A 16,305-nucleotide genomic window follows, 5' to 3' on the forward strand; every position below is an offset into this window, starting at 1 on the left:
TCATATATGTGATAGGATATGACTAATAAAATTTTCTTATCAGCAATTCAAAAATTAGTAAGGGAATGATAGAGTTAATTAGAAGGCTGTCGAGACCTCTCTTTTTATTTTTCCCTTTTTTTTGACGGGGGGGGGGGGGGCGGCCGGGGATCAATAATTGGGGCCATTATATTTCCATTACTCCCTTGCTAAAAATTTTGGTGCCCGACTTAAGGGAACATCATAGATATTCATGGCAGTGATAATTAATACAAGGGCTGAATATAGTGAAAGGGGCTTGCATGGCCATGCAATATATCACAATCATATAATTTCAAATATTTTTGTACACATTTATTTTTTTTTAAATAGGGAGAACCCTGGCCCTCCCCTGCCCCCCCCCCCCCCATGATACACATACACAGTAGGCTATATAATATATTATCCACAGAGATATGAAATCAACAAGAACAGAGATGCATGTGATATAGCGCACAATAAGGGGGTCCGATGATAAAGTCCTGCCCATATCACCCCATCATAATTTTTATGGCCTTTAATTTCAAAAGTTATCAGATTTTTGGTTTATGTTTCATCAATATCTTTGCATCAAACAGCAGAAGTTTAAGTCCATGGGATGTTTACAAGAATATCAGAACAAAATGTTTTTGATGTCCCTTTTTTAATATGTGTGTCCAATCATTTCTTTATTTTTCAAAAAAAAAATTAGTTTTACTTTATGTTTTGGGGTTGTGTTTTTGATGTTCAAGTTTTTTGCTATCTGTGACAAATATTTGGATTTAGAATTGGTTGGTAATAATCTTGCAAGTTTCAAATTTAAATATGGTATTTATTTCAGAAAAAGTAATTACATCGGATGATGATGATAAGACACAATTTGGTATTCATCATATCACAAATATTGTATGTAATGAGAAATGGATTCATTAATACATTTTTGGTCAGAGAGGATACCAGTGTACTGTATAATTAGAACGAACTATATATATAAACATGTACAAAAATCAATGTTATTCCACAATAAAACAACAAGAACACACACAAAAAATAATGAAAACGCATTCATTTTATTTACATAAATTATTTGCAAATGTTTTCCATGACAAGAAGTCTAGCGCCAGCTACAGTTAAAAACCATTACATGTTTTCGTCCCGATCGGCTTCTGCGAAAGATGGCGAAACCGGCGAGCCGGAGTTGAAGATCCTCCTACAATCGGGACCATCCCCAGCTTCACCAAATAGTAATCAGAGAAACAAGCAATTCATGACACTCGTAGATGTTTGTCAAACTTGCATAGTTGTATATTTTTGTGATTCGTAAAGTGGTGAAGGTAAGATTCATATTTTAATGAGAGATTGCAGTTTGTTGTTTATGTTGCTGTGTCCATTTTCTTCTTGTAGCGACGACGACAATCAACGAAGATGACCCAGCTGTTTACACTAGACAGAGTTGGATAGACTGATTTGCCAATGCACAATTAACACTAACAGCACTCATATGTGTACTATTCTGAACGATATACATGATATAGGGTCTATATGTTGGTTTATTCGAAATCATCGGCATCATTTGTATAATGAATGATGATTGTTTACCTGGTTAATGTTATTCAATGTTAAGTTTATGTTTTTTTTGTGATGACTGAATGTGTTCATCAACTTGTCTTGATCAATCATCAGATCAAGTTCATTCATTGTTTTTTTCCCTTTAAATTAACGTTATTCGTTAAGTTACTCAGTCTAGAATCTAGTCTAGGCTATTTGAACTTGAAATTCATAAACAGTTGGACATCGGGATTTGGTTGTATGAAACAGGAGTTAAAAAATGAAAACTGAAAATGGGAAAGAGAAATTAACCGTTGTGAAGTTGAGTTTGTCAAGCACAGGGGCCAGGCAGTAACTTTTTTTAGAGGCGTGGCGTGATCTGAATTCTGTCTGACAATATTGGAGGAAAGGAGAGCATGCAATTAAAAAAATAATAATTGGAGACTTGCTGTTCAAACTAATATTATTAGGGTTTTTAAAAAGTAGACACCAAGAACAAAGCAGAATTACCATCGTAGACTACGGTGTCTGAAACTTTAAATTTAACGATACCTTGTCCTTAGCTTTGTAATAAACTCTCACTGACTTAATTTTGGTTGACTATAGGCCTACATATTCCCTACCAGGATTTTGTCTCACTGAGGTCAAAAGCCCATTTGTTTTGTGTGTGAATGATATTGAGGATTTGAGGGAAGAGTTCCTTTTGGCTTTTGTGCATATCAGAGGGTGTGCATTTTGTAACTTGGCGAAAGACCAAGCAAAGATAACAAGGTGGAGACGTAAATGTTGCGGCAAGTCTTCCCCTTTATTTAAAGATATATATATTTTTTTTAATGAATTCTTTGTTTAAAAATGGAATCAATATTGTATAAATGTAGGAAATGAAGATTGTATCCCATTTACTACCTCAAGTGATGTTCATGCAGGCACCACCCACTTCACTATCGCTACACCTACCTGAACCTCGGCCTCAAGGACCAAAACTCGCTCTGATACTCAGAGTGGCAATGGTGGGAAAAAATGCATATTATAAAAATTCTACACCGAAACTAGCTTAAAAAGAATAAGAAGCTTAATTTCTTACTTTTCAACATCCTAATTTCACTCCATATCCATCCTCCTGTTAGCATCAAAATTGGTGACTTAGAGCCAACATCGAGTTACTCATACGTATAAATAATTCGCTGCCGATTTCAAAACATTGCATGCGCGAGGCTCTGAGCTCGGACCCTCGTCTCGTGCATGTGCATGCGATGTTTTGAAATCGGCTGCGAATTCACGCGTATAAATATTTTGCTGCCGATTTTAAAAACTGCGCATGCGCGAGGCTCCGAGCTCGGACCCTCGTGCATGTGCATGCGATGTTTTGAAATCGGCAGTGAATTATTTATACGTGTGGGGAACTCGATGCTGGCTCTAAATCACAAAGTTTGAGGCTAACCGGAGGATGGATATGTAGTGAAATTAGGATGAAAAGTAAGAAATTAACTTCCTTATTCTTTTTTAAGCTAGTTTTGGTGTAGGATTTTTACAATAAATTTGCATTTTTTCCCACCTTTGCCACTCGAAGTATCAGAGCGAGTTTTGGACCTTGATTGATGTTCGGGTAGGTGTAGCGGTAGTGAAGTGGAGCCTGCACGAACATCACTTGAGGTACCCATTTACATGATTTAGGGCTAGATCTTTTTGAAGGAAAGCAGAATTCTCGGGGCTAAAATTTCAGTTTTTTTCGCAGTACACGCACATGAATGGGACGCAATCCCTGGCTCGGTGCAGAGTAAAGCATGTACGTTAGTGAAAGATTTTTACTCTCTAGAGATATTGATCTCTGCTGATATTTGCCTTTCTAGCTTGTCCAAATTGGCAGGTAAGATCATAAAAACCTTACGCTTGAGGTATCCTCACAGGAAAAATATATCCAAAGGGGTCATGTCCAGTGACCTTGCTGGCCATGGCATTCTTCAAACAGTTCAGCCCGATTATGTGTTCTCTAACAGTTCAGTGAGCTGCTCGGACGATATGCTCCTGTGTGCTGGAGCATCATTTTGAGCCCACCAGAATAATGTGTCAAAAGTTGAAATGGCCATTCTCTTAGATGATAGCTTGGTGTAAGGTTAATGGCTAGAAGAGCCTCATCATTGATCATTCAGGTGTACTTTTCCCCATCGTCATTGAGACTGTCTCTGAAGATGAGAGGACCCCCCCCCCCCCCGACAATCAAACTATTATCCCCAGACTGTTACGTTGCCTCTGTTGTTATTCCTTTGGTAGTTAAACTTACAAGATGATTTTTTGGGTGATCGTTGTGCTTGTACATTAATAGGTGTTCAAACTGTTTAATCGTATGTGAATTCATGGCAAATCATGATTCGTCACCAATCACTAAGTCATCCATAAAGCTTGGAGCCACTTACAAAAGTGTGACCATCCAAGAAGATCTCTCAGAAGAATTTAATTATGCTTGACGATTCGTATGGATGGAAGCAGTAAATCTAGGGGAGTAATTTTGTTGAATGTTGCTGATGGCAACCCATGTTTTGGGGGCCTCTATTTATAGTGGATTTACAAACATTGAAATCTAAAAGTTTTCACAAAAATGACAAAATTTGGACTCAATTTTGAACTTTGTTCTCATCCAGTTTTGTTCTCATCTAAAATAAACACAAATACATAATAATAATAAAAAAAGATTGTTGAGATCACACATTTAATAATAGCTTTTTTTACCTTACATTTTGGACATAAATCGTGAATTATCGATTGTAAAATTCTTCTTGTCAAGGTAGCATGATACAGTTTTTCACATTCCGAACATGATAGGAACTTTGAATTTGGGTATATTTCCCCAAAATCTCAAAATAATCACTGCTACTGTACACTGTTTAATAGTGCGGTGATACTCTCTTTACCAAGAAAGATCTCTGCTGGATAGTCTGCACTGGTAGTTGCAAGATAATTGGGGATCAGACAGGGCTGCCATATGTCTAAGCGAAAAGAATATACAGGTATGGTTCCTTGATAGTGTTAGATGTACAGTTTCCTTTACTGTATGGTAGTTACCAGAAAGGTAGTATGTAATTGCATTGATCTCCTGAATGATTGTTTTGACCCTGTAATTTTCACACTGTTTTCTGTCTTTATTTTCTCTTTTGCAAAGGATGGAGCTCAGAGTTGGAAATAAGTATCGGCTTGGTCGCAAGATCGGCAGTGGCTCCTTCGGAGACATCTACCTAGGTAAGTTATGGTTGCTACCCTTACAGTTCACGTTGTGTCCCTGTGTTTGTGTATACCTGTATAATCTTTGTCATCTGAGTGATTACCTACATGTATTGTACACATCCATGAAGGCAATCCTTGGCGGAAAGCAAAGACCCTACCGTACATGTGAAATGATCAGTGACAGACGAAATTGAAAACTACCGGGAATTAAAATGCTTCCAAACTTTTTAATAGGTTAAATGCACTTGTTAATTTCTATGGGTGCAGTAATACAGATTCAGATACATTAGAATGAAAATAATCAATACAAAATCTTGTATACTTTGAAATCAAGGAGATAGCAAGCATTCATTGTCATGTTGAAAAGGGAAATCAAGGTAAATCATAACCGTTAAATGCTACTAAAATCATGTAAATCATGGACTTTGATAAAGATTGTCATTACTAAAACAAGCTTCATGAAATAGGTCTCTGGATCGATCGTGTTTTGATATTAAATAGGAGCCCTCTGTAAAGCCCCCATCACACTTATTCGGAATCAGCAGGAATCAAGCAGAAGCTGGAAAGAAAAAAATATTTAAAAAATGTAGAAATTTTTGGGAGGAACTTATGAATTCACCAAACTGGAGTTGAAATTCAGTAAATTGACCAGGTGTATCATCATACACTAGTCAAAATGAACCGCAATGGAGTCAGATTGATAATTCGTGCTACGTTCTTGGACATTATAGGGGCATTCTAAATATCCTGACTGCATTCTGAGTGCATTCGAAATATTTCTGTCATTTCTTTTGGCCGTCCCGAAGGTTTTGGTCATGTTCAAAACATTCGAGGGATATTTTCGAACGGTGTTCGAAGTAGATTTAAATGACCAACTGGTGGTCAAACATAGTCCTTTCATTCAGGCCAATTCTGCTTGATTCGGAATAAGTGTGATGGGGGCTTAAGTATGAATATCATCACCTGAAGCTGTTTTCTGATTGTGATTATAAGCAAGTGCTGCCTATTGTGATAAAATCACAGCACTCTGAGATTAGTCATAGATGCCTAATGGGGTCTGTTTGTCTCAGGATAATACAGGTGAAAGATCGTTAGTGTTGTGTGTGCAAACCGACTGTGAACTGGATATGAATCATACACTGCGTTTTTGTGTACTCAATGACTTGATGTTGAAATAAACTTTGTTGTAAAATCATGGTAGTCTTGATTCGCAAACTATATTTTTTCACTGTGGACCATTAATAGTACAAGTTACGACATGTAGTGTTTCCATTAAAAAAAAAAAAGAAACTTGATATGAGGTGCTGGTTGTGCCCCCAAAGATTATTGGTGATCTTCATTCAACTGCACATAGTTTAGACCATTCCTGAACCCAGATTCAAGCCAGTAATATTCTCATCGGGAAGATAATTAGCTATTATTTTGTTTATAAATTGGTTGTAAACTAAATATCAGTCAGTTTTATATTTATAAACAAAACCTTGTTTGAACAATACTTGAAAACATACATGTATTACCCTATGAAAAATGCTGAAACTTGTAAATTAATGAAAAATGTTACCACGAAGCAGGAATACATCCTTGATTGTCTGTGTTTGTGGTATTAAAGGAGAATGAAACTCTTGGAGCAAGTTAGCTTTTGTGAAAGCAGAAAAATCAAAGAATAAGATCAACAAAACTTTGAGTAAAATAGGACTAGCAATAAAAGAGTTATGAGCATTTGAATGTCGAGATCACTAATGCTATGGAGATCCTCCCATTGGCAATACGACCAAGATCTGTGATGTCACACACGTACAACTCTCCCATTTGGACACTGAAAATATACCCCAAAACATCTCTTTTTGCTCATTCTAATCATATGACAAGCGATTCATCAATGATATAATGTTGTGAAACCTCTGTACTTGTCATCTCATAAAGAGAACACCTCACCTTGTGATAGACTCTATAAAAGTGAGAATATAAGTGAAATAAGTACTAAAGTAATGAGGGAGTTGTACGTGTGTGATATCACAGATCTTGGTCGCATTGCCGTTGGGAGGATCTACATGGCACTAGTGATCTCAATATTCAAATGCTCATAACTTTCTTATTATTCATTCAATCTTCCTCAAACTTTCAACAATATGTTTCTTTGATTTTTCTCTTTGATATGGATTCAGCTGGTTTCAAGGGTTTCATTCTCCTTTAAGATAAAATGGTGTGATCAGGCGGAATGGCTTGCTGTGCCTCAAATCATGCAGGAAATGTCAATCCTGATCATGTATGATTTAGCATTATGATTCCTCCTCATGTGCTATACTCCTTCCATTTTTTTTTAAATCACAAATATGACCATCTTGTAATTTATGCTTTAAGTCTTTTTGCTTCACACCATTTTGTGTACATAAGCAGTAGATGTGTAAAATGTGGACAATTACCTTTGTAAAGAAAGAAAATAGGATCCGGAACGTCAAAGGTTTTCATCAAAAACAAAATTTGCTGTTTTTTTTTTTAGCGTCTAAAGATTTTATGTTGCAATATATTGACCTTGGCCAGATTGGCACCCATCACATTTCCACTTCTATACTGCAGACCTACATGTTAATACACTTGATTGTTGGATTGGAATACACATTGTCATGCACCCCCCCCCCCTCTCCTCTCCCCTCCATCCCTCCCATCAAAGAGACAGTGACTTTCCATTTAAAAAAAAATGGTATTTTCCATTCCTGAAAATCTGTAATTCCATTTCAACTTGATCTAAACATGGAAATTCCGTTTTGTCACTCAAAATGTACACAGCAAAAACCTGAATTGCGTTTCGCAAAGGTGAATTCCATGAATTTTTACATGAAAAGTATATGTACCAAATGGAACTTCGTTTTATTTACCGGTAAAACGGAAAATCACTGTCGCTAGACTTCAAGTTAACTTGAGTCTACAACATGTAGAGTGGCCTATATATATAGGCAGGCCTACACAAACATGCATTAATTAGTGCTTTGTAATTGTTCTTTCTGGAAATGATCAGGCCACTTGTGTTCTTCTTTCTCTTCCCCTGTTTTCTTTGTTATAAATTATTATTTATTGCAAAGGGTGTATATTAAATTCATGCATAATTGCAAAGAAGGATGTGGATATGATGTGGATGAATGTGGTTAAAGGTAAAAGACAGAAGTTGCAGCAAACAATTATTTCATGATTAAGTCTTTTAAAATCAAGGTTGATTGTCAAAATATTATCATACATCAAGATCTGGTACATTGATGTAAACCTATCTTTGTAAAATCATGAAATCTTAGCTCAAATTCGATAATTCTGATAATCACTAACACAGAAAAGCTTATGTGGGACAGTGTATTAATATTGATTTGAAAAATACCAGACATTTGGTGGAATTCTGTGCTTATTTTGCTCATTTCTCAGCAATTGCATGTACACATTTTCTTCAAGAGCTATTTGGCTCATATTTTTTATTTATAATACAAACACTTGGGTGGTAATTTCATTGGATTCAGTTCGAACTCATTTTTAGATCTTTTCCACAACTGGTACAGTACAAGGTGAGGACTGTTCAGTTAGCTTGACCTGTTAATCCCCCTGCGAAGTTCATTTTAATGTAATGACAGCTTACCATACAAGAGGATTAAGTGGCTTTGTGATGGATGATCCTTTATTGTAATTCTGATAATCACTAACACAGAAAAGCTTATGTGGGACAGTGTATTAATATTGATTTGAAAAATACCAGACATTTGGTGGAATTCTGTGCTTATTTTGCTCATTTCTCAGCAATTGCATGTACACATTTTCTTCCAGAGCTATTTGGCTCATATTTTTTATTTATAATACAAACACTTGGGTGGTAATTTCATTGGATTCAGTTCGAACTCATTTTTAGATCTTTTCCACAACTGGTACAGTACAAGGTGAGGACTGTTCAGTTAGCTTGACCTGTTAATCCCCCTGCGAAGTTCATTGAGAATGTAATGACAGCTTACCATACAAGAGGATTAAGTGGCTTTGTGATGGTTGATCCTTTATTGTATGGAAAGAAGCCATTGCATAGGCCTGCATGGTCCGTTTGTTTCTATTGTATGGTGTATTGATATTTCACATTGATCTATATGGTTTTAATAGGTTTGGGTGAGGAAATTCATTTTGGGCAGAGGATAAGATTTACAAGAGGGGCAGATGTTGTAGATGTCCAAAGTTCGAAGTCTGGTTTTGTTCCCGTGTAACAGGGTGGCTGATTTCACCTCACACTTGCCACAATCACCTTTATCCCCCCCCCCCTGTTTCTTCCATGTCTTCTTTGGTCTTTTCCTTGAATCACCCATCTCAAACACATAATACACATGAAGTACATATTTACAATGACAGGGACAGTCACATTGCATATTAATAATATATTTAAAAAAAAATCAAAGTAAGAATACATGTTGTTCATCCGCAGCCATGTTGCATTGCACATATGTAGGCAATGCCTTTGGTCCTTATGTGCTCATCATATATTGTATCACCTATTTTATTTTGTTTGCCTATTACTATTGTGATCTCAGCAGGGACGTGAGCAGTCCCTGATCTCAGTGAGCAACCCAATTGGTGTTGTAATGAACAGGTTCCTAAGGCTCATTGTCACAAGATCGAAACTCCTATATGATCTTTAAAGAATCCCCTACCATGTCATTGATGTGCCCATTGAGAGCTGCTAGCTATTGTTTCAGGAAGTGCATGCATGATCTTTCATACGTGGAGGAATTCATGTGAAGTTCGTACGACAAATAACTCGGCAAAAAAAAAAATATGGCATTGGTTTTTATTCAGAAACTTGCAGTGATAGTCTAAAACCCCTGCAAAGAGGTTTTTTTTTGCATTCAGATACTTCACGTTCATGTAACAGAAAAATTGATAAAATTTTTTTTAGATGAAAAACACTCATGAACGAACTTTGGTCCAACAAATTACTGCAGAAGTAATAATTCATTTTAGCACTACATGTATTTAATAAAGTACAAATGTGCTTCATTAGCATGGCTAATACATTTCATTTCCAAAAACGCCTTTTTTACAAAATGTTTATTTGACATATTTTGTTGAAGAACACACAAATGTATGCAAATTTCTACAAGATAAAAGCATGTCTAAAGCATTAATAAAGGGTCAGTAGTCTGAATTTTACTAGAGTAACATTGAACAGTACATGTACAATATTACAAAAACGTAGTACATGTAGTCCTTGAACACATTTTTTTACCCATAGAATTGAAATAGGCTCTATAGGCCCACATGTACATAGGCCAATATGTCTTAATTTTGCAAGATCAAACAAGTTTTTGAATAAGTACAAATATTTTTCAAACAACATATTTTTTGTATCAATAAGTTTGTAGGAAGTCTTATGCAGGCTTAGAATCGAATTTCCCGTTTGTATTTTTCAGTGTTATGATATCAAGTAATCTACCCTAGTTTTAAAGTTAAAATCAGGATAGGAAGACTACATTTTATAAAAATAGTTCTTGGAAATAATTTGATTGTTATTGTGTCACATTTACATGTTCTGCATGTTGAAACAATCTTCATTGTTGGAAATATTCTTCAGAAAAGTTCATGTTGTATAATGGCAAATAATAATACACGGCATTCAGTCAGATTTTAACCTTTATCCGAAATGTTTCTTTGTATAACATGAAAAGAATCAGGAAAACTGACCTAACCAGTATCCACACCCATGTTTATCCACACGCCCATATTGCACTAGCTTGCATTGTATAGTGTGCGACTGTGAGTATGTACATTGTATGCTCAGCAATAGAGGCAGTCGTGACACACAGTGCTCTATTGCAAAGTGATAAGTGCAGTTATGCATGCACCGAGATGACATCACCAGCTTATTTATGCCCAACCGGGTTCTGTGTTTTGATCAGCAGTGCGCAGGAGACTGCTTGCTTGCTTCCTTGCTTGCAAGCCATAGGGAAGCAAATTGGCTTCTTCATGGACATAATAATAAAGTGTATACACTGTACATGTCGTATAGAGTATATCTTTATCCTCATGTACATGTATTTACTATGTGTACATGTTCGAGTGTATTACTGGTGGAAAAATAATTCATTAACTACATGTAGACTATAAAGTGTATTGTACTTCTGATGTGTAAACATTGGCAAAATGTTATAAGATAAATAAAATGTGTAAAGAAGGTTCATAATAGATCATGGTAAATTAAATAAATTCATATCACACTGGTAAATTACATATTGTGGATTGCACAAAAATATAAATCATCATATTCCTATATGTAGTCAGATTATTAGCGTCCCAGGCTGAGAATATGATGTCTGAATGAGAGACTTGGCTGCATTTATTATGATAAGGTATGGATTTAAAACAACCATTATTTAATACATGCACATGTAGCTTAATTTCTTAATAGCGTTGAACAAGTTTTTCAAATATTGTCTTTTACATTTTCATTCATTGGGTCATTTGGGAAGCAATACATTTCACCAACCAAGGGATCTCACTTGGAATATATTTTGTGTATAAATGCATATGGTACTAATCATGATTTTTGAAAGTGCTAACTACATGTGGAAATTGAAATCTTAATTTAATTCATGTTAATTGAACTTTAAGGGGAAACTAGAATATAAAAACAAGATTTTTGAGTCTATTCAACAGCCGCTCGTTCGACAGTACACAGGTCCATGCATACACTGTATCAACGCTGTACTTACCACTTACATGCTAATTCATACTGTCCAAAGACTAAATTGTGCCTTACTTCAGAAGGCAAGCCAAGGCCTAGCCCACTTTTTCGTGTCGATAGCATGTTAAATGAAAAAAAAAGAAACCTGATTGCTTTTCCGGCTGTAGTGTGATCTGGGTCTGTCTCATTCTCTTATAAGATCAGCCTTCAGAACTGATGATTTTCTCTCTAAAGTCTGTAGACATTCTGATTCTAAGCTGGAATTTCAGACAGTATGCAGTCTCCCTACACCGTCTTTCTCTCCATATTGTCCATTGTAAAATCAGCAATTTAATATTTTCTATTAAAGACCAGAATCAATGGCTGCTGCACTCTCTTTTCGCTGCTTTATTAATTTTTTTGTATAAATTTTCTAATGCAAATCTGTTCTGTATTAAACATTTCTGAACCCTATGAAATTCTAAAATAATGCATCGCTATGATTCACAAAATTTTGGTGATCTTGCATACAATGAATTTTTTTCTGTCGTATGCAAAATGTGATCTGAACAACAACAAAAAAATACTGAATGCATGAAATATGTGAAACTCAGATTTATTTCTCGGATACTTATGAATGAAACACTGAACTATGTTGAAAATATTAAGCATGATGATCATCCGTATGGATCATTACCACTGTAGATGTTGTTTGTTTTCATGCATACACAGAAGTAATTTCTGCACGGGAGTGCTTTGCTATGTGGAATCCATTCTTAAAATAGTCAAAGGCTTCAAGCAAACAAAGAAAACAAGATAGCAATTATTTTGCAACACATTTGTTGTCAACAAGAAGGAAGCAGGAATATTTTCTTTGGGTGCATTCAAGCGATTTCCTGCGTGAAACTAGAATGAAAACCATGAATGAATTACAATCAAAATCACAGATTTAGAACATGATAAGTGCTGGAGAGTATTCTGGTGATTTTTTTTTCATCAACATTAATTTCCTGCACATTTTATGCAGTATACCGCACAGTTTGACTTAGAAGTATACAGAAAGTCAGCTAGTAGTATGTAAATTCACATAAGACTGGGAGCAGTCCCCAATTATGACATTCCCTACGGAAATGTAGCGTGCTGCATGCTAGTAACTCGCTAGTGACTAGCTGGTGGCCTGCTTAATAAGTGATTTTAAGCTAGCAAACAGTACATGCTCGCTAAAAGATCGCTTAATTTTTTTCTCTGCATTCCTATTACAAGCTTATTAAGCTATCCGCTAGCTAGTCGCAAGCTAGCGACTAGCATGCGGCTAGCTTTAAATTTGTGTGAGGGAATTCTGACAGAATAATGAATGAGATTTTCATTATTTTGCAAGTGATTTTAGTAACGTTTGTTGTCAAGGTCATAATTAAAAAAAAAAACACACCCTTTTTTATTATTTCATGTTCTTATTAGAACAAGTATTTGTATGACCGAAAATGTCTTTGAATACTGATTCAAGGTACAGAATGGCCACTTGAATACAACCTATGGTGTATTTTCTTGGCAAAAATACTTCAAGTTTGATTAATGCATGTAACAACTTACAAGATGAGAAAACAAGAAATGTTTAGTTGTAGGCCTACATGATTACAATTTATATTCCTTTTGATGCATATATATGTCACAAAGGTCAATTATGACAATAATATATTTTCATTGTTCATTATCATTACAGTGCATGATCATGGAGGAATTATATTGATGTATGTTTTTGTTCTAGGAAACAGAAAAGGAAGAAATCAAACACTTTTTTAATAAATGGAAGAAAGTCTATACCATTTGTTTTCTATCTTTGTCTTTGCAGGTACCAACATTACAAACGGGGAGGAGGTAGCAATCAAATTAGAATGTTTAAAAACAAAGCACCCGCAGCTCCACATAGAGAGCAAATTCTACAAGATGATGCAGGGAGGAGGTAAGTGAAAGCAAAAAAAAATCAATTTCCTAAACCCCTAACTTGATTTACTATTTCATACCCATGGAGCTAGTAGCTCCATGCTCATCCCCATTTTCCCTCTAGCTAAACATTTTTTGGTTAAGGGCAGAATTCTGAGGGAGATGTCGAAAAGGCTTTGTCAAGGCTCTGTCACATCTTCCCATCGCACACCAGGGCCCTGTCTTACAAAGAGTTGCGACTGATCCGATCAATCACAACTATGGACGGCCAGCATCGTCAACATCTATTATGCATGTTTGTTCAGATATTTTCTAACTATGATGTATATTCATGCATTTATTGTCTTGAAAATGCACTATGCTTCTCTTTGTTTACAAAGGACATTGTGCAAATTTTCTGTTGAAAAAAATTATGACACTGATGGATTTCCATAGAGTTATGATTGATTGGATCAATTGTAACTCTTTGTAAGACGGGGCCCTGGCTTGCACGGAACAATGTGACAGAGCCATAATGTGTTTGTTGCATTCTTGTATTGTTTATTGGTCATTTTGACCAGAACAAATACTGGCTGGTTGAAATTGTCTGAACATCATTTCATGTAAATTACAGACCAATTGAGCATCAAAAACTAAATAAGCTACTGAAGTTGAACCAAAAAATGAAAACTTATTCCGTGATTCATGCCTCCAGCGCCTTTATTCCCTAACAACAGAGCTATTGAATAAGAGCAGCACAAAGGTCATCCTGTAAATGAAGAAAAAATATCCAACCTCCATCCAGTCTCAAACTGGCCCCACTCTCTTTTAATGTACTTGGAAGTGTCAAGCATCAAAAATACTTCCAAGGCTGAGTGAGCTCTTTGGTTTGAACCCCGAAGCCATTCGCTAAGTTTTAACGATAACATGCACTCATACATTTATGCTGGAATTAAGCATCCAAAGAAAATAACAATTTAACAGTGCTGCATTCAGTGCATTCAGGCCTCGTGCGTTTTTCATTTTCTTTGCCTAGCCCAAGTTTATTGTGAGCAACGATGACTAACTGGTGGCGATGGGGCAAAACGCATCAGAGTCTGAATGATATTGATGCAAGGTAGTCTTGGGGTTCAGTCTATTTTGTCGAATCAAAAACTAAATGAAAGAACCATCAGAATGAGAAATTTGTCAGTATTTCTTTATTCCGATTGATTGACTTCTGAAAATGTCAGTCGATGCTAAAATGAGTAACTGGGATAAATAAATGATCTTTATTTATGAAAAGAATCCTTAGGTGTCGTTTTGAAATACAAGTATCATTTGCAAATACATTTTCTTATCATATCATAGTAACTAAACAAATGGCCTAACTCTAAGTCTAACCAATTTCTCAAAAATTCACATATTATACTTATAGGATCCTTTTTTATTAACATTGAAAAGAGAAACCTGAGATATTGTGAGGTCACATTTTAACAGCTGTCAAATATGTCATGTAATGTAAATTTTGTAGATTTAACTATGGGTGGCCCTCAGAAGGGCAAGCCAATTGTTGAAAACTTGCGTAAGAACCACTGCCACTAGTATAGAGGTATTGAGAGGGTATCAAGTCAGTTGAGGTGAGCACTAAAGCCAGGCAACTGCCTTTAACGCTTTCAGTTCATAATTCTGTTCATAAGTTTCAAATTATTTTATGCATGACTGGTGACCCCTTATGGAAAATGATCTACCCCACATTTTCATTAGTACTAGTAGTAATTGATTTAGCTCGTCATTCATAAATTTGCTCCCATTTTATGAAACACCCACCGGGTTATGTTCAAAGGGACCTGCATGAATACATTGTTCCTACATGTAATAACATGTACAAGGGCAGCTGCAATTACATGTACACCTATTGGGTACATGTAGCTTAGTTTTTATTTAGATATAAATTAAGAGACATTTGGGACTGAGGACCACTTTACTTTCCTTTGGATCTATGAGCTCAGATGAGCCTGGGAATTTGGCGATCTAAGAACCTTGTGTGCCAGTCCATCACATAAACATCACTGATATTTCACAAGTTTGACACATATCTAATTGAGTCTATGGTTGTAGTCAAGTCCATGAGGTTATTCAAAGGTCATGTAAGGTCAATTTATATTGTTGCAGGTTGTGCATTCCTCTGAACTCTTCTGAGATTTTGACACCGTTCTCACTACATTCCTAAAACTAGTTCTTTAGTGGAAACTAGTTTAACGTGTAGTGAGAACGGTCGAAGCGATCTTGGATCGCTTCCAAACCGGTTCAGAAAACCACCTCGCGATGTAGTTTTCAAGATCGATTTGCCTAGTTAAACTGGTTTAGTGTGAGGACACAACTGTTCTTCGGGAAGCGATCTTCGCACATTTTGAGCGCGCTACTCCACAGGACAGGTGTAGAATGCCTACGCTGCGGTTTGGCGCGAAAGGTGTCACCTCACTGAGAGCGTTTCCATAGCAATAAGATCACTTTACGTGAAGTGATTTTGAAAACCACTTTCATGTGATCAAGTGGGAACGCTAGCAAAGCGATCTTCCAAACTGGTTTCCCCGAATCGGTTTCCATTAAACTAGTTTGAGAAAGCATAATGAGAACGGCCTCCAAGATTTCATCGCTTGTGACCTGCAAAGTGTTTCTTTCAAGCACAGTGGTCACAACAATATTGGGCTGTAAAAGTTGTGAAATTGTTTGCCCAAGCTTGTAAGCAAATACCAGTATTGTTGTGTAGAATCTATCAATGAAACCGATGCATACTTGAGCTGCCATTTGTAATCAGATGTCAGGGATTGGTGAATACATCCAGTTGATGTTTGGATTTATATTTGTATTCTAAAATAACATGGTGTCACACCCTAATGCTATTAACTGTGAATGTAGGAATTTTTTCGAGAGAGCCACACCCATCTGTCTATACAATATAA

General features: G+C 36.1%; 1 long non-coding RNA gene across 1 annotated transcript; it reads left to right on the plus strand.

Moving 5' to 3' along the window:
- Positions 1 to 1,158: 1,158 nt before the first annotated feature.
- On the plus strand, positions 1,159 to 14,510 carry LOC129269777 (uncharacterized). The gene is made up of 3 exons (XR_008585430.2): positions 1,159 to 1,331; positions 4,703 to 4,779; positions 13,290 to 14,510. It is a non-coding gene; the product is annotated as an uncharacterized LOC129269777 (long non-coding RNA).
- The last annotated feature ends 1,795 nt before the right edge of the window (positions 14,511 to 16,305 follow it).

This window comes from Lytechinus pictus, chromosome 10 (assembly GCF_037042905.1).
Source record: "Lytechinus pictus isolate F3 Inbred chromosome 10, Lp3.0, whole genome shotgun sequence".
Taxonomy (NCBI): Eukaryota; Metazoa; Echinodermata; class Echinoidea; order Temnopleuroida; family Toxopneustidae; genus Lytechinus; species Lytechinus pictus.